The 27,430-nt window shown below is 46.3% G+C and overlaps 1 protein-coding gene across 3 annotated transcripts in view; it reads left to right on the forward strand.

The window, feature by feature from the left end:
* exoc6b (exocyst complex component 6B) overlaps positions 1–27,430 on the forward strand; it is an 800,313-nt gene that overhangs the window by 386,654 nt on the left and 386,229 nt on the right. The gene's annotated exons all lie outside the window — the stretch shown is intronic.

Genomic DNA, 27,430 nt, shown 5'->3' on the forward strand with positions numbered 1-27,430 from the left:
CCTCACGGGCAATTGGGGATGGGCAATAAATGCTGGCACAGCCTGCGATGCCCACATCCCGTGAACGAATAAAATCAAAGCCCAGAACCTCAGCTGAACCTGGGTGTGGTTCTCAGACAGAAGCTGCCCAGGGTTTAGAAGGATAAGTGAAAGCATACAGGGGAAGTACAGGCTGATGAAATTTGATCACAGATATTTCCAGTTGAAGAAGTAACACCAATACAGGGATCAGGGGACCAAATGACCACCCAGTGTGCTGTGAAACCCCCAAAAGTGCAGGATATTGGCAGCAGAGGTCTGGTTGAGCTTTTAGTTTTGGAAGGTGGAGCTGGGAAGCCAGCCAGGAGAGCATGTGAGTAATTGGGTCTGAAAAAAGTGTGAATGATAATTACTCAGCTTGATAAATATGGACTTGCCAACCATTGTAATGTCAGGAGTTCACCGCGAGTGGAATTCATGTACAAGGGAAATATTCTGCCAATAAACACTTGACCTAATGATGTGGAAAAAATAAGAAAGCAGCATTCAACATTTGCAGATTTTTTTTTTCCCCTCGCATCTGGGTGCAGTCCCACTCTGGGACTTGAGACCATGAGCAACCTTTCAGTGCAGTACTGGGGTGGTGCTGCATTGCCCGAGGCGTTGTCCTTGAAACAAAACACTTGCATCACCTGACCGTTCCTGTCGACATTGAAAATCCCGTATTGCCTTGAAGAAGAGCAGTGAACTTATTGTACATGGGGGAAATCCAATGTATAATTTCTGATTGTTGTGTTCTTGTTTCTTTCTTTTTGTTGGGTGGAGGGGGGGGGGGGGGGGGGGGGGGGGGTTGTTGAAAATTTGTTGAAAAATTTGAATAAATATATATATTTTTTAAAAAGTTGAGCAGTGAACTTGCTGAGACCTGGCCAATACTTGTCTCTCATGCAATGCCACTCGAAAAGATTAACTTTTTATTCGTCTCATTGCTGATCAGGGACCTGGCTTCATCTGAATTTGCTGCTACACTTGCCTGCAAAATAGCAGTGTTTACATTTCAGGAATGTAATTCATTGTTTTTGATGTGCTTTGGAATGTTCTGAGGATGCTGTGGGGAGCTTGACAAATGCAATGTTACCTTGTAGCAAAATAGATGTCAACTTGGCTCAGGTTTTTATGAGATGTCCGTGTCCCATGCCGGCTGTGTCAGTTTCCAGGACAGTGACTGCACTCGATGAAAACGGGGAGCAATTCATGGTGCGAAGAGGGGCTCAGAGATCATGTAACATCTGCTACGGGTATGGCCAGTCTCTGTTTATGCTGGTGTTTGGCCACACCGCACATGACCTGTCATAAATCCGTAAGCATTTCCAAGTCTCAGGGGTCAGTTTTTGGCAGCAGGCTGTCCATATGTTCTACACGGTGTTTTGCATTCAGCTATTTTACTAGCGAGAGAGAGGGGGAGAGCTGGCTGCGCTGATGGTAAAAATGCCTGCAGCTGTGTATCAAGGGAATCTCCTCCTTGAAGCAGGACTTGAACTTTTGGTTTGCTCGGAACTTGCTTTCCACAATAAATTCCTAGAACTATCTCAGGATGTTGGAGCCACCATGGTCAACCTCTGTCATATTTATGGCCGGCCGGACTTTGACCTGGTCACGGAGATTGAGTTACATTCTGTACAAAGAAATGAATTCCATTTTCTTGGTTTTAATGATTGTGTTATGTATCACTGCAATTGTTTAATGCACACTGTTTGTGTGTGTTATGCAATAAATTACATTGATATAAAAATGCGCTGCACAGTGTGGCAGAAACTCCTTGCCCACTGCTCTGATTACTGGAGCAGTTTTCCCATGCAACGCAAAGTGGTCTCGGTCAGTTTCACCATGTATCTGAAAGGATTGGGGCTAGTTTTAACATCTTGAGCAGTTGTGGCCTGGGTCAGTTTTGTTACCTATCCTGGCGTCGCTTGGCTCAATTTCACCACTTAACCATTGACGTTTGTTGAACGTACGTAAGAATGTTGGGGCATGATGGTGATTGGTGGTGATGGCTTCTTTGTTGAATAGCAATTGTAGACTCACACATGAAGAGCCAGCGAGGTGAACCACATGGGAATGAAGCTAGGTTGAAAAGGGCAACAGCATAAAGCAACAGTTCCTGTCTTACCGAGTGCCCTAGCTGTTTAAGATACATTTTTTGTTTACCTCGCTTATTCATGGGATGTGGGTATCGCTAGCAGGACCACTATTTATTGCCCATTGTCCTTTTAAAAAAAATTTAGCATACCCGATTCTTTTTCCCAATTCAGGGGCAGTTTAGCATGGCCAGTCTATCTCCACTGCTCATCTTTGGGTTGAAGGGGTGAGATCCACGCAGACACGGGGAGAATGTGAAAGTCCACACGGACAGTGACCCGGGGCCGGGATTACGAGTCCAGTCACATTATCATTGCGCCACCATCTCCCCTTTTAATTACCTTTAACTTCAGATAACAGCACTGCATAACAGAGGCCACTCCCACTTCACCTCACCTACTGCTGCATCTTGAGGCCTTTTCGTCACCAAATGCTCCTCTGCCGTAATTTAAAAAAATTCTTTCTTGGAACATGGATATCACTGCTAAGGCCAGCATTTGTTGTCCAACACTTTGAGAAGGCGGAGGTGAGCTTCTTTCTTGAAGCGCTGCAGTCCACCCGGTACAGGTACACCCACTGTGCTGTTAGGGAGGAAATTCCAGGAGTGAAGTAACAGTGATATATTTCCAAATCAGGATTATGTGTGGCTTAGAGCAGAATAATAATATAATCTTTATTATTATCACAAATAGGCTTACATTAACACTGCAATTAAGTTACTGTGAAAATCACCTCGCCACCACACTCCGGCACCTATCCGGGTACACAGAGGGAGAATTCAAAATGTCCAAATTACCTAGCAGCACGTTTTCCGGGACTTGTGGGAAGAAACCGGAGCACCCGGAGGAAACCCACGCAGACACGGGGAGAACATGCAGACTCTGCACAGACTGTGACCCAAGCCGGGAATCGAACCTGGGACTCTGGTGCTATGGGGCAACAGTGCTAACCATAACTTCCAAGGGTGGTGTTTCCATGTAACTGCTGCTTTTGTCCTTCTCAATGATCGCGATTACAGATTTGGAAGATACTGTTGAACGAGCCTTAGTGAGCTGATGCAGGGCACACTGTTTATAGGGCACACTGTTGCCACTCTGTGTCAGTTGTTAGTCCTGGAGGGAATGATCGGTCAAGTTGGTGGATGGGGTGCCAATCAAGGGAGCTGCTTTATCCTGGATGGTGTTGAACTACTTGCTGGCGCTGCACCCATCGAGACATGCGGAGAGTATTCCATCACAATTGTGCCTTGTAGATGGTGCACAGGCTTTGGGAAGTCAGGAGGTGAAATACTTGCTCAGAATTTCCAGCCACTGATCTGATCTTATAACCATATTCATATAGCTGTTCCAGTTCAATTTCTGGTCAGTGTTCATCCCAGGATATTGATTGTGGGGGATTCAGCGATGGTAATGCCATTGAATGTCAAGGGGCAGTGGTCAGATCCTCTCTTGTTGGAGGTGGTCATTGCCTGACCCTTGTGTGATGTAACTATTATTCACCACTTGTCAGGGACAGCCTGGATATTGTCCCTGTATTGCTGCATATCAGCGCTGACTGTTTCAATATCCGAGGAATTGCGAGTGATACTGGACATGGTGCAATCATCAGCGAATCCTTTCTGGTCTTAAGATGCGCAGAAGGCCATTGATGAAGGGCTGAAGATGTTGGGGTCTAGGACACTACCCTGAGGAACACTTGCAGCAATGACTTGGGACGGAAATGATTGACCTCCAACAACAAAAACCTTATTCCTTTGTGCGAGGTATGACTCCAACCAGTGGGAAGTTTTCTCCTTGATTCCCATGCACACTCGGTCAAAGGCTACCATGTTGTCAAGGGCAGTCACTCTAACCTTCCCTCTGGAATTCAGTGATCTAGTCCATTTTTTGGACCCTTTGAAACAAGGCTGTAATGAGGTCAGGAACCCTGATAGACTGCAAACTAAGCATCAATAGAGAGGTTTATTGCTTTGCCACTAGATAACATCGTCAATTGCAGCTTTCATCACTTTACTGATGATCAAGAGGAGGATGATGAGGTGGTAATTGGCCATCATAGATTTGTCTTGCTTTCTGTGTGCGGGACACACCTGGGCAATTTGCCACATTGCCAGGTCGATGTCAGTGTTGCAGCTGTACTGGAACAGCTTTGCTAGGGGTGTGGCAAGTTCTGGAGTAGAAGCCTCCAGTTCTATTCCCGAGATATTGTCATGGCCCATAACCGTTGCAGTATCCAGCGCTTTAAGACATTTCTTGATATCACGTGGAGGGAATCAAATTGTCTGAAGACTGACATCTGTGATGTTGGAGACCACAGGACCTGGTCGAGTTATTTTTTTTTTTTCAATAAACATTTTATTGAGGTATTTTTTGGCATTGTAACAGCAGTAATATAAACAATGTACAGGAAAATATAAGCATAGTGCAAATACCACCTCCCTCCCCAACCGGTCCCACCATTAATTAACCCCATAATCTATGCTAACCTAAACCCCCCCCCCGGACGATTAATTCTCTGCGAAGAAGTCGATGAATGGTTGCCACCTGCGGGCGAACCCTAACAGTGACCCTCCCAAGGCGAACTTAATTTTCTCCAGACAGAGAAAGCTAGCCATGTCCGATAGCCAGGTCTCTGACTTCGGGGGTCTTGAATCCCTCCGTGCTAGTAATATCCGCCTCCGGGCTACCAGGGAAGCAAAGGCCAGAAGGTCTGCCTCTTTCTCCTGGATTCTCGGATCCTGCGACACCCCAAAAATCTCCACCTCTGGACTCAATGTCACCCTTGTTTTTAATACCTTGGACATGACGTCAGCAAACCCCTGCCAAAATCCCCTCAGCTTTGGACATGCCCAGAACATGTGGACATGGTTCGCTGGTCCTCCCGCACATTTTGCGCACCTATCTTCCACCCCAAAGAATCTGCTCATCCGGGCCGCTGTCAAGTGAGCCCGGTGAATGACCTTGAATTGAATCAGGCTCAGTCTGGCACAAGTTGCGGTCGCGTTGACTCTACTCAAATGCGTCTGCCCAAAGGCCCTCCTCTATCTCTCCCCCCAGCTCCTCCTCCCACTTTCACTTCAGCTCCTCAGTCTGCATCTCCTCTGAGTTTCTTATAAATATAAGTTCCCATAAGTTTCTTATGAATGTCAGAAACGCTCCCCTCACCTATCCATCCTCTGGAACCTACCCTGTCCTGAATCTCCCTTAGCGGCAGGAGTGGGAAGGTTGGTACCTGTCTACGCAGAAAGTCCCGCACCTGCAGATATCGAAATTCGCTTCCCCCCGCCGATGTAAACTTCTCCTCCAGCGCCCTCATATTCGGAAAGCTCCCCTCTATATAAAAAAAAAGTCCCCCATCCTCTCAATCCCCACTCTCCACCACTTCCCCATTATTGAAAATGGGGATATTTGTGGCCCCCCTCCCTCCTATTAGTTGTTTATTTGTCCACCATTGTTCACGATCGAATGTGGCAGGACTGTAAAGCTCAGATCTTAAAATTCCTATCCTAGTTCCCAAATTCCTCCACGGTCTTGCCCCCCCCCCCCCCCCCCCCCAAAGATCTGTAATCAATTCCAGCCCTACAACTCTGAGATATGCAGACTCGATGGGCCGAATGGCCTCCTTCTGCACTGTAAATTCTATGATTTTATGATCTGTGCTCCTCTGGTACTGGCCTCTGTGCATCCCTTTGATCACTTCCACATCGGTGGTTGGGGCTTCACATGGAAGTCCAATGCTGTAGAATTCTTCTATAAAACACCCTACCTCTCTATCTCTCTCTGCTCCTTTTAAGATGTACCTTCAAATGTCCTTTTTTGCCAGAGATTTTGGTCAGCTGACCTAATATCTCCTTCTTTGTAGCTCAGTGTCTGATTTTGTTAAGGAACTTTCTTGTGGAGCATATTCAGATACATTACTCAAGCTGCTGTACAAAAGCAACTTGTTGTTATTGCTGAACCTTTAAATGTTTGGGATTTCTTGGCCCACTCAGTTTCTCTCTCTGACAAGGCAAGAGGAAGTACAATTTAAATGCTGCAATCGGCATCTCTCGGGCCTTGCCAAATGAATCCAGTGAGAGCCAGAGAGATTGGGAAAAAAGAGATTAATGCACTTTCACATCTGGCCGTATGAGTTATTCACCCTCTTTTTAAGGAGAAAGCAAACAGCAAACTACATGGCGTGCTGTTTGTTTAATGTGCTGGGATGTGAGTGTGACCTCTGAGGGGTGAGAATAACTGGCTTACTTCTGGGCCACGTCAAGAAATGTGTCGCACACTCTTGGGACTTGGCTCGGGCATTGATAATATCACATTGCTTGGCAGCTGCAGAACTGTGATTTGTGCAGTGAAAACTACCAAGTGGGATAATGGGATTGTCAGTTTGGCCATATCTTAGCTCTTGCATAAAATGTGCATCACAGAAAAAGGCCATTTGCGCCAACTAGTCCATGCCATTATTTATGTTTCACATGAACCTCCTTTTGACCTGCTTCATCTCAGCCTGTCTCCGTTCCTTCAATTTCTTTCTCCACTCATGTACTTTTCTAGCTTCCTCTTAATTGGCAATAACTTGTAATTATGCAATACCTATACGTTGTATAACAAACCAAGGTGCTGCATAGAAACTTTATCTCGCAAGATTTGATACCAAACGAAGCCCAGGCATGTTAGGACAGATGTTTAAAACCCTGGTTGCAGAGGTAGGTTTCAAGCAGCATCTTAAAGGAAGAGAGAGAGAGACCGAGATTTCGGGAGGGTATTCCAGAGCTTTGGCCCTGGGCAGCTAAAGGCACACCCTAGAGGAGAATACAGAGGTGTGGGACCCTGGTGCGAAACTGTGGTGCAGTATGAAAACACGAATGAGAATTTAAAAATCCAGCCATTACAATCTGCACCCACGCTATCTATCGTACTCATTCTTTGAAACTCTGGAGATCACAGGCTGAGTTTCCCAAATCTCTCTTCATAGGACAGTCCCATGAAGAGTGACAAAGGTGATTCTGAGACTAGAGTCCTGAATCTGAATGAATGCACGAGTCGGTTCATATTGATTGGGAAAGGTTACTTAAATGGGTGACCGTGGATAGGCAGTGACAAAGTTTTTTACATTTATTTTTATTCATTTATGGGCAATTGGCTGGTTCAGCCAATATTTATCACCAATCCCTAGTTGCCCTTCAGAAGGTGGCGGTGAGCTGCCTTCTTGAACTGCTGCAGTCCCTGAGGTGTATGTACACCCACAGTGCTGTTAGAGGGGGTGTTCCAGGATTTTAATCCACCGACAGTGAAGCAATGGCGATATATTTACGTCAGGGTGGTGAGTGACTTGGAGGGGAACCTCCAGTGATGGGGTTCTCCGGGTGTCTGCTGCTCTTGTCCTTCCAGATGGGAGTGGTCGTTGGTTTGGAAGGTGCTGTCTTAAGAAACCTTGGCGAGTTACTACAGTGCATCTTGTAGATGGCACACACACCTACCACTGTTCATCTGTGGTGGAGGGATTGAATGTTTGTGGAATGGGTAGCAATTAAGTGGGCTGCTTTGTCCTGGATCGTGTTGAGCTTCTTGAGTGTTGTTGGAGCTGCGCTCATCCAGGCAAGTAGAGAATATTCCATTGCACTCCAGACTTGTGCCTTGTAGATGGTGGGCAGGCTTTGGGGGGGTCAGGAGGTGAATTAATTGCCGTAGGATTCCCTGCCTTTGATCTGTTCTGTTTGCCACAGTATTAATATGGCTAGTCCAGTTCAATTTCTGATCAGTGGTAACCCTAAGGAGGTTGATTGTGAGGGATTTAGCAATGGTAATGGTATTGAATTAAGGTGCAATGGTTAGATCCTCTCTGGTCGGAGATGGCCATTGCCTGGCACTTGTATGGCGAAAATGTAACTTGCCATTGTCAGCCCAAACCTGGATATTGTCCTTGTCTTGCTGCATTTGGACACGGACTGCTTCATTATCTGAGGAGTCACGAATGATGCGGAACATTGTGCAGTCATCCGCAAACATCCCCACTTCTGACCTTATGCTGGAAGGAAGGTCATTGATGAAGCAGCTGAAGATGGTTTGGCCCAGGACACTACCCCTGAGGAACTCCTGCGGTAATGTCCTGGAGCTGAGATGATTGACCTCTAACCACCACAGCCATCTTCCTGTAACTCCAACCAGCGGAGTGTTTTCCCCCTGATTCCCATTGACTCCAGTTTTGCTAGAGCTCCTTGATCCATACTCGGTCAAATGCTGCCAGGATGTCAAGGGCAGTCGCTCTCCCCTCACCTCTGCCATTCTGTTCTTTTATCCATATTTGAACCAAGGCTATAATGAGTTCTGGAGCTGAGTGACCTTGGCGGAACCAAAACTGAGCATCCATTAGCAGGTTATTGCTGAGTAAGTGCCGCTTGAAAGCACTATTGGTGATTCCTTTCATCACTTTGCTGATGATGGAGGGTAGACTAATAGGATGGTAATTGGCTGGGTTAGATTTGTCCTGTTTTTCCACATTGCCGGTTAGATGCCAGTGTTGGAGCTGTCCTGGAACAGCTTGGCTAGGGGTGCGGCAAGTTCTGGAGTACAATTGCCGGGATATTGTCAGGGCCCTTAGCCTTTACAGTATCCAGTGTCTTCATCCGTTTCTTGATATCGTGTGGAGTGAATCGTATTGGCTGAAGACTGACATCTGTGATGCTGGGGACCTTGAGGAGACCGAGATGGATCATCCACTCAGCACTTCTGGCTGAAGATTGCTGTGAATGTCTCGGCCTTGTCTTTTGGACAGATGTGCTGGGGTCCTCCATCATTGAGGATGGGGATATTTGTGGAAGCGCCTCCTCCAGTGAGTTTAATTTCCATCATCATTCACGACTGGATCTGGCAGGACGGCAGAGCTTAGATCTGATGAGTTTGTTGTGGAATCGCTTATCTTTTTCTATTTCTTGCTGCTTATGTTGTTTGGCAACAAGTTGTCCTGTGTTCTCAGCCCAAGCCTCGATATTGTCCAGGCCTTGCTGCATTTGAACATTATCTGAGGAGTTGTGAATGGTGCTGAACATGGTGCAGTCATCTGATAGCATTCCCACTTCTGAAAGTGGGAAAACAGAGTATAAGAGTAAGCTTGCAGGGAACATACAAACTGATTGTGAATGTTGCTATAGGTATGTGGAGAGAAAAGGATTGGCGAAGGAGAATGACAGAAATGAGGGAATTTATAGTGGGGGACAAAGAAATGGCCGTGCAACGAAACACATACTTTGCTTCTGTCTTCGCAAATGAGGACACAGATACTGAAATGCTGGGGAACACAGGGTTTATGAGAGGGAGGAACTGAAGGAGATCAATATTATGAGAGAAATGGTGTTGGGGAAATTAATGGGATTGAAGGCTGATCAATACCCAGGGCCTGATAATCTACATCCCAGAGTACTTAAGGAATTGGGTCTAGAAATACTGGATGCATTGGTGGTCATCTTCCAAGAGTCGATAGACTCTGGAGCAGTTGCTGCAGATTGGAGGGCAACAAATGTAACCCCACTATTTACAGAGTGGGTTGAGAGAAAACGGGGAATTATAGATCAGTCAGCCTGACGTTGATCGTGGAACAAATTCTAGAATCTATTATCAAAGATTTTGTAGCAGAGCACTTCGAAAACAGTGGCAGGAGTCAGCATGAATTTATTCTTGACAAATCTACTGGAATTCTTCGAGGATTAGCTAGTAGAGATGATGAGGGGGAGCCTGTGAATGTGGTTTATTTGGATTTTGACAAGACTTTTGACAAAGTCCCAGAAAAGAGATTAGTGTGTAAAATTAAAGCACATGGGATTAGGGACAGAGGATTGAGATGGGTAGAAAATTGGTTGGCAGACAGGAAACAAAGCATAGGTATTAACGGGTCTTTTTCCAAATGGCAGGCAGTGACTAGTGGGGTGCTGGGATCCCAGCTACCCACAATATAAATGATTTACAGTAAGAAGTCTTACAACACCAGGTTAAAGTCCAACAAGTTTGTTTCAAATCACTAGCTTTCGGAGCACTGCTCCTTCCTCAGGTGAGGCTCTCCCTCGGCTCTCCCTAGCGCTCTCCCTCAGCGACCCCTTGCACTCTCCCTCGGCGAGCCCTTACGCTCTCCCTTGGCGAGCCCTTGTGCTCTTCCTCGGCGGGTCCTCGCACTCTCCCTCGGCAACTCCTCGCGCTCTCCCTCGGCGAGTCCTTGCGCTGTGCCTCGGCGAGCCCTCGTGCTCTCCATCGGTGAGTCCTCACGCTCTCCTGCAGCGAGCCCTCGTGTTCTCCCTCTTTTGAGGGGTCTCTGTTCTGGGGGGTTCAAAATATAACCTGGCCTAACAATTACAACAGCTGTTTTGACATGACCCGAAGGGCTATCATTAGTTCATTATTAATGCTTGCTTGTTTTTCATAAGTTATAATTGTACAGGCTCCTTAGTTCACAGGTTGACAGCTCAAAGAAGTTACAAAAGGACGAGTTTAGTTAGCACTGCTGTCTCACGGCGCCGAGGTCCCAAATTCGATCCCGGCTCTGGGCCACTGTCCATGTGGAGTTTGTACATTCTCCCCGTGTTTGCGTGGATTTCGCCCCCACAACCCAAAGATGTGCAGGTTAGATGGATTGGCTACGCTAAATTGCACCTTAATTGGAAAATATTAATTGGGCACTCTAAATTTATTAAAAAATAAAAATAAATAAAAGGACGAGTTGAGCCATCTTTGATGCGGGTTATGAATATCAGTGTGTTTGCTTTTGTAAGAGATATGGAGGATTTAAAAGTTTTGAATGGCTTTGCTGAATGGGATTTGTTTTAATGTAGTGAAGGTTGTAATAGATATTTAGAACTTTGTTTTATTTCATCTCTACAAGGCTGCCGATGTCTGCCCATGGTGGATAGTTGGCATTGAGGCTGTAAGGGCGAAGGTTAGTGTATGTGTTGGCATCGGTTGGCATTAAGTTGGCTTTGGGGACTGTGAACTTCATCCTAATAATAATAATCGCTTGTTGTCACAAGTAGGCTTCAATGAAGTTACTGTGAAAAGCCCCTAATCGCCACATTCCGCCGCCTGTTCGGGCAGGCCAGTACGGGAATGAAACCCGCACTGCTGGCATTGTTCGGCATTGCAAGCCAGCTATTTAGCCCACTGTACTAAACTAGCCGCCAAATGGGAGATGGGAGGCGGGATTCTCCAACCCCCACCGGGCCGGAGAATCACCCGGGGGGGGGGCATGAATCCCGCCCCCGCAGGCTGCCGAATTCTCCAGCGCCGGGGTTTTGACGGAGGCGGGAATCGCGATGCGCCGGTCGGCGGCCGCTGGCAGCCCCCCCCGCTGATTCTCTGGCCCCGATGGGCCGAGCGGCCGCCCGTTTTAGGCCGGTCCCGCCAGCGTAAATTAGACCTGGTACTTAGCGGCAGGACCTGGTTCTGCGGGCGGCCTTCGGGGTCCTCTGGGGACGCAAGGAATCTGGCCCCGGGGGGTGCCCACAGGGTGGCCTGGCTCACGATCGGGGCCCACCGATCCGCGGGCGGGCCTGTGGCGTGGGGGCACTCTTTCCCTCCGCACCAGCTCCTGTGGACCTCCGCCATGGCCGGTGCAGTGACGAACCCCCCTGCGCATGCGCTGGGATGATGGCAGCACACGCTGGCGCTCCCGCACATGCGGCAACTTGCGCCAGCCGGCGCCGGCCTAGCCTCTGAAGGTGCAGAGGATTCACGCCACCCCTCGGCGCCGGGACCGCCCACCCCGCCGGGTAGAGGAGAATCCTGCCCCTGATCTCCTGATGGGAGATTTCCCGACTCGCGCTTAACCACGTTGGGATTGAAAACCCAGGCCGACGTTTGGAAGGAATTAGATGCTGAGTGAAAATATTTTCTTGACAAGAGGGACATAGGATCAAAGTAAATACCTCGGTTTGAGGAGCTAGGAACTGCACAGGCACAATGGGCAGATTGAGTGCCTGCTTTTGCACTATTATGTCTGTACCTTTGCCGACTTGAATTGAGAAAAATATGTTGGTACAGTTTCTGTTTTACGTACAACACGCTTGTTTTATATGAGGGGCAAAATTATATTCCTGAAAATATTTGACTTTCACAAACCTATATTGGAGATGCATGATCTTGGGGCAGTTATTTCCTCTTCCTTGTTTGCAAATCTCTCCATGGCCTAGTTCTCGCTATCTTTGTAACCTTTCCCACTCCTACAGCCTTTCCCCCGATCTCCAATTCTGGCCTCTTGCACTGCACTAGTTTCCGTCACTTCACCATTGGTGACTATGCCTCTAGTTGTCTGGGCCCTGAGCTGTGGGATTCCCTCTCCAAACCTGTCCTCCAGTGCTTCAAATGTGCATCTGATCAAACATTTGCTCACCTATCCTCACAGCTGTTTATGTGGCTCAATGCCTATTTTAGCCAGCAGGTGCTCCTCTGAAGCACCATGGGATGTATTTACTGTGTTAACGGTGCTTTGTGCATGAAAGTTATTGTTGCCCGGTTACTCACTGACTTAATCAGCAGAGGAGCTCAGCATAGTGGCTGCTGCAATCCCTAAGCCCCCTGATGCTGGGAATGACAGCAGGGGATGTTGATATTTTCTCTTTTTAAAAAAAAAAAATCCACTTGATAAAATGGTAGAGTACCCCAAAATGTTCCTTCCCCTTCACAAGGATAAAGATGGCCCCCATTGGTTTAAAGTGGAGTGTCCTCCGTAAACACATTCCAATTGCTTTTTGTTTTATTTTCTCTCACACGTGGGATCAAAAGAAGCATTACAAGTAAGAGTGCAAACAATGGAAGGAAAAATATAGAAACAAGTTCTATTTTTTTTAAGTGTTCTTTTCGACCCAGAATAGGATCAAGTCTGAAAAGGACTTTGAACAACACCAGCACTTAGAGAAAAGAGAGAGCTGGAGAGAGAGCGAGAGAGAAAAGAAAAGATCTCAGTCTGCTCTCAAAAAGAACTTTGTATTAAATTGTCAACTCGTGGGGATTCCAGGGGAGTTAATGGCACAATAGCACAGGATAGGCTTACGCTCATTCCTGGTGGGAGGACAATAAGGGGTTGCAAGCTTCTACACAGCACACCAGCTGAAGGTACAATGGCACTGTAACGGAGATCACAATTAGACACTTCAGTGGCAGTTTATCATGATCTTCCAACCAATTTAAAGGGTGGAAAGGTTGAGCCAACACAGAAAAGGAGCTTAGACAAGCTAGAAAATATTGTATTGCGACTGTTTCACAGATGATTAAGTCCCACACAACGAAATTGATAAGTCTCTCCCCACCCACAACTCTCCCCCCCCCCCCCCCCCCCCCCCCCCCCCCATTTAACTTTTTTAAAAGAGTTGGCAAATAAATTGAGAAGCAAAAATAACTATCAGTTGAAGTTTAATCACAGAAGTTGGACCTGCTCTTCCTGTTCATGCTATGGGATAGCAGTTGTCGAGGAGCCACACTAATTGTTCTTGGGGCTGGTTTCGCACAGAGCTAAATCTACCATTTAAACCAGGGGCTGGTTTAGCACAGGGCTAAATTGCTGGCTTCGAAAGCACAACAAGGCAGGCCAGCAGCACGGTTCAATTCCCGTACCAGCCTCCCGAACAGGCGCCAGTATGTGGCGACTAGGGGCTTTTCACAGTAACTTCACTTGAAGTCTACTTGTGACAAGCGATTTTCATTTTCATTTCATGGTTCATTAAATAGTTTGCTTTCACCACTTTGTCTTTTCCCTAAATTTCCATTTCCCACCTCTCCTTCAGGCAGTGACTTTTGCTGGATGATATGCTGGAAAGCTTAGTGCCTTCTATTACCTTGCCCATCAGGATTGTGGGTGCCCCCCCCCCCGCACCCCCCCAGTCAGCTCAGCTCTTCATCCTCCAATATCTGTTAAAATTATTTATGGTATCAGCTTCCACCAGCTTTTCAGGTAGAGAATTCCGAATCCCGACAGCACTGTCACTAAACAAAACCCTCCTCGGATCTCATAGCTTTTGCCAGTGACTTAAAACGATGGCCACTGATCATTGGCGCGCTCATCAGAGAGATTTTCTGTATCTGCTTTATCCAAACCTCTTGTCATCTTGAAAACCTAGACGGCCACTTCTTAACCTTCTCAGTTCCAAGTAGAGCAATCATAATTTTTGCATTCAATTCTAGCATGGCTGATCTAGCAATCGTGAAAAGAAACAAAAGGAAAGAGCTTTAAATGCAGTTGAAGCAAGTTTTTTTACTCCATTTGCTGCAACCTCAAATATGATGCTTTTCTTAGAGCATCACAAATTGCATCTTACTGCGCCCGTGACATTTGTGATGTTCAACTGATATTTGCGACCATGTTCAATTCCACAGTTTCATTCTTTGCTCAATGTGGGCACCCATGAGGTCAGGACTGCTCACGTCCTGAATTCATTGCAGTGTTGGTCCAAATGTGGACATATAAGAGCTGAATTCTGGGGCGGCAGGGTGATGCTGTGGTTAACACTGCTGCCTCACGGCACCGAGACTCCAGGTTCGATCCTGGCCCCGGGTCACCGTCCGTGTGGAGTTTGCACATTCTCCCCGTGTCTGCGTGGGTTTCACCCCCACAACCCAAAGATGTGCAGGGTAGGTGGACTGACCATGCTACATTGCCCCTTAATTGGAAAAAAAAAGAATTGGGTACTTTAAATTTTTTTAAAAAGAGCTGAATTCCAGAGATGAGGTGAGGTAAGAGTGACTACCATTGATATCAAGGCAGTATTTGATTGAGTAAACCATCAAGGGGTCCTTGTAAAACTGAAGTCAGTGAGAATCAGGAGGAAAACGCTCCACTGGCTGGCATAATAACCGGCACAGAGGAAGTTGATGGTCACTGTCAGTGTGGATGATCATTATCGTGCGTTTCCTCCAGGCTGGGTTCCATGCCCAACCCTCATCAGCTGCTTCATGAATGACCTTTGCTCCATGAAAAGGTCAGACAAAGGGATTGTACCCTGATGATTACAGTATTCACAATCATCTGCAGCTCCCAGATTTTGAAGTATCCTGCGTGCAACAGGACGGGGACAATATTCAGGTTTGGACTGATAAGTGGCAAATTACATTTGTGTCATAAGTGCCAAGGAATGACCTCCTCCAACAAGGAGGAGAGTAACCAACTCCACTTGACAGTCAATGGCATTATCGTTGCTGAAGCCCCCATAATCAACATCCCGGAAGTCACCTTTGACCAGAAACTTAACTGGACCAGCCACAGAAATACTTAGAGTACAAGTGCAGGTCAGAGGCTGGATATTCGACAGTGAGGCACTCACCACCTAAATCCATATCCACCTATCCCCTTGGGGTCTTAGCACCCAATTATTTCTCTGGTGTGGTGATTATCATTTGCTTCACACACACACGGTCCCTGGTTTGAAACCCGGCAGAAACATTCTCACAAGTCAAGAGCGTGATAGAATACTCTCCACTTGCCTGGATCAGTACCGGGATAACAATATTCTTTAAGCTCAACATCATCCATCCAGGGCGATGATTGGTACCTCAATCCATCTGAAACATTTATTTCCTCCACCACCAACACACAATGGAGCAGTGTGTACCGTATACAAGATGCACTGCAGCCACTCACCAAGGCTCCTTGAACAGCACCTTCCAAACTCTCTGCCAGCTAGATGGACAAGGGCAGCAGACGTGTGTGAACACCACCACCTGTAAGTTATTTACCGGAGTCTCTCACCATCCTGACTTGGAATTATATAGTCGTTCCTTCGCTTCGCCAGGTCAAAATCTTGAAACTCTTTCCCTGTGGCTGTACCTACACCAACTGCAGGGATTGCAACAGTTCAAGATGGTGTCTCACCGCCACTTTCTTGAAGCAAATTGGAATGGGCCATTAATATTGGCCTTGGTAAATACATTTTTAAAAAGTTGCAAATTGTGCACCAACTCGTGGCGGAGCAGTGGACAAAGCGATATGGGGTGGGTTACTGGTGGGAAGATGAGACTGAGAGAGCAAAAGAGAACATGAGAAGGAAAACAGTTCATTGCAAGGAGAACGGCTTTGAAGGACAGCAGGATTATGAAAGAGAATGGCAACAAATAGCATCAAGAATGGGTGGGGACGGGCAGAGGGATGAAGGCAACAGAGCTAAATGAGCTTTAAAAGTGGATGATGGCAGGAATGAGAGAAGGACCGAGTAAATGGGATCATAAATAGGTACAACTTTGGCCTGGATGCAAATCCAGCTGACTTAAATAGAAGCTTGACCTAGTTTATGATGCTGCCGGTCCCCTCCTGTGTTGAATGCTGTGGTCCGCTCCTGTGCAGCAAGAATGACGGTCATTTGAAACTAGATCAGTTCAATAAAGACAGTACGTTAAAAATACAGAGGCTATAAACTCCTTCCGCATGCGTGTTGCACTATCAGCGCACTATCCAGCCCAGTGATAAAACTGAAAGAACCTCTTGGGTCCATTAATATACCATTTAAATATGCAGTTTGTAGTTGATGTGCTGTCTGCTTAGGAATTCTAGAGCATAACTTGGCACAATTCAGGGTTCACTGAAAAATATCCAGTGGGCACAATGTGTCCAAAACTGAATATAACAAGACACCGTCAATCCAACATTCAAGGGTTGCCAGGGAGCTCTGATCTTCCAACATTACGTCAATCATGCTTTTAGCTTTTCAGGTCATTACAACACTTGTTTTCTTAGCATGTGATTATGTTTTGAAAATGCTGCGAGTGCTGACCTTATTAGTTTTGTTAAAGAGATTTTGTTCCTTGCCTCTAAGCTGCAATGAGCTAAATAGCTAAACTGCTATGTCACAAACCCCTAAGTCTCAAAGAATTCTCCTTTCCGTGCTAGCCAGGCTGGGGACTCAAAAGACGGCGCCAGGCTTCCGAGCCTGAGCTGGTGGAGCCTGGCGCTGTTTAACGGCCCAGCTCCCCGTCGATTCTAAATCCAGCTTTCTCTCTATTCTCTCAATTCTGACGTGGTCAGTGCAGCTCTGAGCTTTTCTCCTTTCATTCCCATTGAGTTGCAAAGTCCCTGTTTAGCACACACTTCCACCCTCTGGCACCCTTTGTGTGTTGAAATCAAGGCTCACTGTACAAACCCTTAACTCTAACCTGTTCCTCCTCAGCTCCTCACCACCCATCAGTCTTCCCTGCATCATCCAGTTGGCCTTGCTTCTTCCTCTTTTACCTTGCCTTCTCCCTTTTTTATTTCACTCTTTGGTATTGTCTCTGATTTTTGTTCTCACTTATGAATGCTCTCAAGTAATCTGAAATCCCACTGACAACACTGGTAAAGAGTTAAGGGAGCTACTATAAGAAATGTGAGATTTTCACTGTCGAGTTATCTGCTGTAATTTCGTTTGCAGACTCCTAAACACTCCTACCAGAGAAATGGCATTGTATTTTCTCCATATTTCCTCTACAAAAGTAGTGATTCGGGGGGGCGGGAATCCCTATGGGTGGCATGGTAACACTGGTTCGTACTGTTGCTTCACAGCGCCACGGAGCCGGGTTTAATTCCGGGTCACTGTCTGTGTGGCGTCTGCACGTTCTACCCTTGTCTCCGTGGGTTTCCTCCAGGTGCTCCCGGTTTCCTCCCACAAGTCCCAAAAGACGTGCTGTTAGGTGGTTTGGACATTCTGAATTCTCCCCCAGTGTACCCGCACAGGCGGGTAGTGTGACAATTAGGGGCTTTTCACAATAACTTAATTGCAGTGTTAATGTAAGCCTATTTGTGACAATAATAAAGATTATTATTATTGAAAAGCGAGCTACACATATTTATTGAACAGCATTCATTAGAGGTGGCAAATCAATATATTGTTTTAATACCGTTCCTGATTTTAATTTCCCTTCAAAGTAAATGCTACCTGGTCCTTCAAAGGGTGATGCTGTACGAGTTGTATGCTCTCCTGGCGAATGGCGTGTCCAGTAATTCAGAGTAAAATCCTTACTCATTTGTCTCTCATTTGGGAAAGCAATTCTAAAATTTCTGTAGCAAGATTGGAGGTCTCAGATTCTTCATGGACAATTACTTTATTAGGAAAATCCGGCAAGGTGCCACAAGGACCTAAATAATCTGATTTTGATGTTGGACGAGAGGGGAATGTTGGCAGAACTGAATTAAAAACAGAATCCTACAGGAATCTCAGTGGGTCTGGCAGCATCCTGATGAGGAGATGAGAATTGTCCTATGTTGATGGGTAACCCAAAAATCTGGGCTAGACATGTTCGCTTATAAAAATTGGGTATTAAGGTCAGCTACTTGCAAAGCTGTTGTTGACGCAAGACCCTAACTTCTGGACAGAAATAGGCAAGGGGGGAAGGCAAGGAAATCCCTCTTTAAGCTCTCCAAAATTGCTTGCCCTGAGTTTTTGATTTAAGTTTATTTCAAATTTAACCTGCCGACCAAACGTGGAGAGACTAGAGAAATCCGAGTTCCTCTCCTTAGAGCTGTGAAGGTTAAGTAGCAATTTAATTGAGTGGCATTGGTAACATAAATGGAGAGAAACTGTTCCTATTGGGTTAATAATCAGAAGCCACTGATATTAGATACTTGGCACAGAACCAGAGTTCAGAACCAGGGCACCACAGTGGTTAGCACTGTTGCTTCACATCTCCAGGGTCGATTCCCGGCTTGGGTCACTGTGTGGAGTCAGCACGTTCTCCCTGTGTCTGTGTGGGTTTCCTCCAGGTTCTCCGGTTTCCTCCCACAATCCAAAGATGTGCAGGTTAGGTGGATTGTGTCAGGTGGGGTGCTGGGTTACGGGGATAGGGTGGAGGTGTGGGCTTAAGTAGGGTGCTCTTTCCCAAGAGCCAGTGCAGACTCGATGGGCAGAATGGCCTCCTTCTGCACTGTAAATTCTATGAAAAATTAGATTTTCTTTTCAGAACCAAGTCTTTTCATCCAGAATGCACTGATTGACAGGAATTCGGTAGAAACTTGAAACGGAAACATTTGTTTGGCAATGGGGAAAATTTGGGAATTGGAAGTAATTGGATAATTCTTTCCAAGAACTTTCACAGCTCCTTGAAGATTCTGTGGCTGTCTTCCTTTCACGTGCACCCCAGCCATATCTTCACCAGCCGCCCATGGGATTCTCCCTATCTCTGTAACATCCGACAACCCGCTAAGATCTGTGTCATCTTCCAAATCTGGTCTCTTACCCGCCTCAATTCGACTCACTCTGCCATTGGTGAAAATGTTTCCAACTGGGGGGGGGGGGAGAAGAGAAAGGGCTGGAGAGACATAAAAGAGCACCCCCTCCTTCCCCGCCAGGCACAAAGGAAAAGCGGCCGAAGCGGACGGGGGAAGAAAAGGAAGAGGGGGAGGAAAGGGGGAAACATACCCTCCAGACCAACCAGAAGGGACACAAAGGTGAGGAGAGGAGGGGGGTGGGGGGACCACATGCCGAGCCAGATGGCGGCAGACTGTATATAGGAAAACTCAAGGGAGGGAAAAGACAAACTTTTCTGTATGGCACAGTGAATGAACACGACCAGCAATGTACATAATTGTTTGTAATTCTTGAAAATACCAATAAAAAGATTTTTCAAAAAAAGAAAATGTCTCCAACTGCAAGGCCCTAAGATTGGAAATTACCCTGCTAAACGTTTTTCGCCTCTCTTTTTTGAAAAACTTAGGAAAAAGGTACCTTTTTGGTCAAGCCTTGGTCCTTTACCGTAATATCTCCTTATGTGACTCCACATCAAATTGAAGGCTCTTGCGAAATGCTGTGGAACATTTTACTACGTTATAGACATTACATAAGACCATAAGAAATAGAAACAGGAGTAGGCCGCCTGGCCCCCTCGGGTCTGCTCCGCCATTCAGTATGATCATGGCTGATCTGACATTCCTTACATCCACCTTCCTGCCCTTTCCCTGTAAACAAAGGATAGAAAGCTGGTTGAAGACTGGAAGCAAAAAGTTGGAACAAATGGGTCTTCTTCCAATTGGCAGGCAGTGACGAGTGGGATACCACAGGGATCTGTGTTGCGACCCCAACTGTTCACATTCTATATTAATGATTTTGATGTGGGAACTAAATGCAGTATCTCCAAATTTGCAGATGATAAAGATGGGTGGGAGGGTGAGCTGTGAGGAGGATACAGAGATGATTCAGTGGGATTTGGGTAGGCTGACTGAGTGGGCATATGCATGGCAGATGCAGTATATTGCGGATATATCCCCTTCCGTAGCAAAAATAGGAAGGCAGGGTATTATTTCAATGGGTGTAAATTGAGAGAGGTGCGAGACCTTGGTGTCCTCATGCATCAGTCGCTGAAAGCACGCAGAGGTACAGCAGGTAGTAAAGAAGGCAAATGGTATGTTGCCGTTCATAACGAGAGGATTTCAGTATCGGAATAGGGATGTTGAGTAAAATAAGGGCCCATGGTATTCGAGGCAAGGTACTAACATGGATTGACGATTGGCTGTCAGGCAGAAGGCAGAGAGTTGGGATAAAAGGTTCTTTTTCGGAATGGCAACCGGTGACGAGTGGTGTCCCGCAGGGTTCAGTGTTGGGGCCACAGCTGTTCTCTTTATATATTAACGATCTAGATGACGGGACTGGGGGCATTCTTGCTAAGTTTGCCGATGATACAAAGATAGGTGGAGGGGCAGGTAGTATTGAGGTGGTGGGGAGGCTGCAGAAAGATTTAGACAGTTTAGCAGAGTGGTCCAAGAAATGGCTGATGAAATTCAACGTGGGCAAGTGCAAGGTCTTGCACTTTGGAAAAAAGAATAGAGGCATGGACTATTTTCTAAACGGTGATTAAATTCATAATGCTGAAGTGTAAAGGGACTTGGGAGTCCTAGTCCAGGATTCTCTAAAGGTAAACTTGCAGGTTGAGTCCGTAATTAAGAAAGCAAATGCAATGTTGTCATTCATCTCAAGAGGCTTGGAATATAAAAGCAGGGATGTACTTCTGAAGCTTTGTAAAGCATTAGTTAGGCCCCATTTAGAATACTGTGAGCAATTTTGGGCCCCACACCTCAGGAAGGACATACTGGCACTGGAGCGGGTCCAGCGGAGATTCACATGGATGATCCCAGGAATGATAGGCCTAACATACGATGAAGGTCTGAGGATCCTGGGATTATATTCATTGGAGTTTAGGAGGTTGAGGGGAGATCTAATAGAAACTTACAAGATAATGAATGGCTTAGATAGGGTGGACGTAGGGAAGTTGTTTCCATTAGCAGGGGAGACTAGGACCCGGGGGCACAGCCTTAGAATAAAAGGGAGTCACTTTAGAACAGAGATGAGGAGAAATTTCTTCAGCCAGAGAGTGGTGGGTCTGTGGAATTCATTGCCACAGAGGGCGGTGGAGGCCGGGATGTTGAGTGTCTTTAAGACAGAAGTTGATAAATTCTTGATTTCTCGAGGAATTAAGGGCTATGGAGCGAGAGCCGGTAAATGGAGTTGAAATCAGCCATGATTGAATGGTGGAGTGGACTCGATGGGCCGAATGGCCTTACTTCCGCTCCTATGTCTTATGGTCTTATGTTTATATAGGTATACTGCAACTGTATAGGGCATTGGTGGGGCCACACCTGGAGTATTGTGTGCAGACTTGGTGTCCTTACCTGAGGAAGGATGTTCTTGCTATGGAGGGAGTGCAGCGAAGGTTTACCAGGCTGATTCCTGGGATGGCGGGACTAAGTCGTTTAGGATTATATTCATTGGAGTTTAGAAGAGTGAGAGGGGATCTCATAAAAACTTATAAAATTCTAACAGGCGTAGACAGGGTAGATTCAGAAAGAATGTTTGTGATGGTGGGGGAGTCCAGAACTAGGGGTCATAGTTTGAGGATAATTGGTAAATCTTTTAGGACTGAGTTGAGGAGAAATTTCTTCACCCAGAGAGCGGTGAATCTGTGGAATTCACTGTCACAAAAAGTAATTGAGGCGAAAACATTGTGTAATTTAAAGAAGGAATTGGATATAGCTCTTGAGGCTAAAGTGATCGAGGGATGGGAGGGCGGGATGCGGGATCAGGGTATTGAACTTGATGGTCAACCATGATCATTATGAATGGCGGACAGCTCGAAGAGCCGAATGGCTTCCTTTTATTTTCTATGGATGTTTCTGTGTATGTTACCCTTGATTCCCTTGCTGATCAAGAATCTATCTATCTCAGCCTTAAATATACACAAGGACTCTGCCCCACAGCTCTCTGTGGTAAGGAGTTCCAAAGACTCTCAACCCTTGCCTTCTTCTTCACTGTAGGCATTCTATGGTAACTCTTAAACCCTCTCAGAGGAGAAATTGGCACCCCTTTATTCTGAGACTCTGCCCTCTGGTCCTAGACTCTCCCATGAGGGGAAACATCCTCTCAGCATTTACCCTGTCAAGCCCCTTAAGAATCCCATACGTTTCATTGCGATCACCTCTCATTCTTCTAATTTCCAAAGAATAGAGGCTCAACTTCATAAGACAATCCCTTCATGCCGGGGATCATCCCAGTGAAGGTTCTCTGAACCGCCTCCAATGAAATAATATCTTTCTTTGAATACGGGACTACCACTGCTCACAGTGCTCCAGGTGTGGTCTCACCAGTACCTTGTACAAATGCAGCAAGACTTCTCCCCCCCCCCCCCCCCCCACTCCAAATCTCTTGAAATAAGGGCCAACATTCCATTAGCCTTCCTGGTTACCTGATGCACCTGTGTGCCAGCTTTCTGTGTTTTGTGCAGAAGGACCCCAAGTCCCTTTGTGGTGAAGCTTTCTGCAGTTTTTCACCTACTTCCGAGGGGAACTTTACTCTGAGGTCATTTGTTAAACCTGCCTCGTTACCAGATCCAAGATAACCTGTTCGCTGGTTGGCTCCATGACATATTCTCGAGGCAACTATCCCTAATGCACTCTATGAATTCATTGTCGTAGTTACCATTTCGAACTTCATTAACCCAATCAACAGGGAGATTAAATCCACCCATAATTGTTCCATTCTTTTTATGGCCTATTATTTGTTGATTTATGCCCTTTCCTACTGTGTGGGGGTCTACACACTACTACCAATGTCGTCTTTCCCTTGCTGTTTTCTGCCTCCACCCAAATGGACTCTACATCATCCGAGTCTAGACCGTGTCTCACAATTGTTCTCATTTCATCTCTTATTAGTAGTGCTACCGCACAACTTTTCCATCTCTGCTGTCTTTCCAAAAAGGCAAATATCCCTGAATGATAAGTTCCCAGTTTTGATCTCCTTGTCACTGTAATGACGATGGGATCATATCCATTCACCTCAATTTGCACCGCCAGTTTGTCTACCTTATTCCGAATGCTTCATGCTTTCAGATAAAAACCCTTTAGGCTCACCTTTTTGTCATCCTATTTTTTCTTTGTACTGTTGAGGGGAATAGCCTCTCATGTGAGGGGCTGGTTTAGCACAGTGGGCTAAACAGCTGACTTGTAATACAGAACAAGGCCAGCAGCACGGTTTAATTCCCGTACTGGCCTCCCCGAACAGGCGTCGGAATGTGGCGACTAGGGGCTTTTCACAGTAACTTCATTGAAGCCTACTTGTGACAATAAGCGATTATTATTATTAAATTATTGAAAGCAGCAACAGCTTTCCGAAGGATGGGAGGGAAGGAAGGAAAAAGTGGTGGGGTAGCACTGTTAATAAGACATGAAATGACGACAGTTGTGAGAGACGATTTAGACTTGGATGATGTAGAGTCCATTTGGGTGGAGGTAAAAAACAGCAAGGGAAAGAAGTCATTGATCAGAATAGCGTATAGGCCTGCAAATGGGTCCAATTTGCCTCTTGCCCTTGATCACACTGTCTACCATTTTTGCATTTTATTGTTCTTTCATTACTGTCCTTGTTCTTTTTTCCTTGTCACCCTGGTTAGGTTCTGATCCCCCTGCCATTCTAGTTTAAACCCTCCCCAGCCACACTCGGACATCAGTCCCAGTCCTGGCCAGGGTGCAACCCATTGGGATTGCACTGATTCCACCTCCCCCAGAAGCGGCCCCAATAGCCCAGGAACCTGAAACACTCATTGCACCATCTTTCCAGCCACATATTCATAGATTATCATAGTATTTACAGTGCAGAAGGAGGCCATTCGGCCCATCAAGTTTGCACCGGCTCTTGGAAAGAGCACCCTACCCAAGGTCAACACCTCCACCATACCCCATGACCCAGTAACCCCACACAACACTAAGGGCAATTTTGGACACTACGGGCAATTTATCATGGCCAATCCACCTAACCTGCACATCTTTGGACTGTGGGAGGAAACCGAAGCACCCGGAGGAAACCCAGGCACACATCCAGGAGGATGTGCAGATTCCACACAGACAGTGACCCAAGCCGGAATCGAACCTGGGACCCTGGCGCAGTGAAGCAATTGTGCTATTCACAATCCTGCCCTGCTGCCCACAATGTATCACAATATTCATCTGATATATCCTGTTTTTTACACACTGATTAGAACAAAGAACAACAAAGAAATGTACAGCACAGGAACAGGCCCTTCGGCCCTCCAAGCCCGTGCCGACCATGCTGCCCGACTAAACTACAATCGTCTATATTTCCTGGGTCCGTATCCCTCTACTCCCATCGTATTCATGTATTTGTCAAGATGCCCCTTAAATGTCACTATCGTCCCTGCTTCCACCACCTCCTCCGGTGGCAAGTTCCAGGCACCTACTACCCTCTGTGTAAAAAAAACTTGCCTCGTACATCTACTCTAAACCTTGCCCCTCTCACCTTAAACCTATGCCCCCTAGTAATTGACCCCTCTACCCTGGGGAAAAGCCTCTGACTATCCACTCTGTCTATGCCCCTCATAATTTTGTAGACCTCTATCAGGTCGCCCCTCAACCTCCCTCGTTCCAGTGAGAACAAACCGAGTTTATTCAACCGCTCCTCATAGCTAATGCCCTCCACACCAGGCAACATTCTGGTAAATCTCTTCTGCACTCTCTCTAAAGCCTCCACATCCTTCTGGTAGTGTGGCGACCAGAATTGAACACTATACTCCAAGTGTGGCCTAACTAAGGTTCTATACAGCTGCAACATGACTTGCCAATTCTTATACTCAATGCCCCGGCCAATGAAGGCAAGCATGCCGTATGCCTTCTTGACTACCTTCTCCACCTGTGTTGCCCCTTTCAGTGACCTGTGGATCTGTACACTTCGATCTCTCTGACTTTCAATACTCTTGAGGGTTCTACCATTCACTGTATATTCCCTACCTGCATTAGACCTTCCAAAATGCATTACCCCACATTTGTCCGGATGAAACTCCATCTGCCATCTCTCCGCCCAAGTCTCCAAGCAATCTAAATCCTGCTGTATCCTCTGACAGTCCTCATCGCTATCCGCAATTCCACTAACCTTTGTGTCGTCTGCAAACTTACTAATCAGACCAATTACATTTTCCTCCAAATCATTTATATATACTACAAACAGCAAAGATCCCAGCACTGATCCCTGCGGAACACCACTGGTCACAGCCCTCCAATTAGAAAAGCATCCTTCCATTGCTACTCTCTGCCTTCTATGATCTAGCCAGTTCTGTATCCGCCTTGCCAGCTCACCCCAGATCCCGTGTGACGTCACCTTTTGTACTAGTCTACCATGGGGGACCTTGTCAAAGGCCTTACTGAAGTCCATATAGACAACATCCACTGCCCTACCTGCATCAATCATCTTTGTGACCTCCTCGAAAAACTCTATCAAGTTAGTGAGACACGACCTCCCCTTCACAAAACCATGCTGCCTCTCACTAATACGTCCATTTGCTTCCAAATGGGAGTAGATCCTGTTTCGAAGAATTCTCTCCAGTAATTTCCCTACCACTGAAGTAAGGCTCACCGGCCTGTAGTTCCCTGGATTATCCTCGATACCCTTCTTAAACAGAGGAACAACATTGGCTATTCTCCAGTCCTCCGGGACATCACCTGAAGACAGTGAGGATCCAAAGATTTCTGTGGCATTGATAGTAATCCTGAGATCACTACCTTTGAGGACCTACTTTTCAGCTTACTTCCTAACTCCCTATAATCTCCATTTCGGACCTCATCCCTTTTTTCACCTATGTCATGTGTACCACAACCACTGACTGTTCACCCTCCCCCTCCCGAATGTAGTCGCACTGAGGGTGACTGTTGTTTCTTTCTCCTTAGAGGCCATTCACCTCAACAGTATCCAAAAGAGTATCCCTGTTTTGTAGGGGAATGTCCACAGGAGATTGCTGCACTGCCTGCCCAGTCCTCTTACCCTGCCTGGTGGTCATCCATTCCCTTCCCACATTTGGACTCTGAACCTGTGGCGTGACCAGCTCTCTATACGTGCTATCCGTGATACACTGTTCTTGAGCGATGGAAGCTAAGACCGCAGGTTGCATCTATTTCCCGGCCGTCAGCGACATCGTTTTCCCCCATCGCAAACACCATTGATGCTGCTGAGCAAATCCCCTCCCCTCCCCACACATAACCCCCTGCTCCGCCTTACCCCCAGAAAGATCTTCATACAAGCGGCAATGCAAAGACACTGCCTGATTAGTTAAAGAACATGCACTGTGAGCTTAAAACGTCAGGGGATTATGGAGCCACTTAAGGTTACAGCAATTTAGAACCTTAAACAAAAACAATAATTGTAAATAGTTGTTTTGTGTTGCGGGGGGGGGGGGGGGGGGGGGGGGGGGGGCAAAGGGGGCTGGTGGTGGAGAAAGGCCTTCTCATTAAAATCAGCCACAGTCTCGAGTCATTTAGACTTTAAAACCCCCTTTGTTCTGTGGATGTTTTTTTTGTTAAAACGGTTATAGTTTGTTCTTTTGGAATGAATGGAAACAGGAAATCTGCTTGCGAAAAATAGCACCGTTTTGTGGAGTTCAGTGTTTTAAGGGCATAGAATGGCATCCCTGGAGTTGCTACTGAAATCGCTGCTACTGTATTGCTGTTCACTAGAATGAGACGTTTTGGAAACAAGAAAAGACCATTTGGCCCCCATATGCCTGTCTCTTTTTGATATAATTAATCCCACGTACCTGTCTTCACCACATAATCCTTCACTCCATTTACCACTGTTGCGCATCATCCCTCAACTCCTAACTTTGTATCTGTTTCATTTGTAATTGTGAACATTTTCCATAATTATTTGTTTTCAATTCCCTTCCTAACCTTGAAAACGTCAATTAAATCACATCATGGTCTCTGAATTGTCAAGGACGCGAGGCCAATTTCTTTGATTGTTCCGCAGTAAAAATAGTCGATATCTTGAATTACCTTCATCATTCCTCCTTGTGCGCTCGCTTTTTCTTGAGCAGTTAACCAGAGGAGCTGACGAGAA

Source organism: Scyliorhinus torazame, chromosome 3 (assembly GCF_047496885.1).
Source record: "Scyliorhinus torazame isolate Kashiwa2021f chromosome 3, sScyTor2.1, whole genome shotgun sequence".
NCBI lineage: Eukaryota > Metazoa > Chordata > Chondrichthyes > Carcharhiniformes > Scyliorhinidae > Scyliorhinus > Scyliorhinus torazame.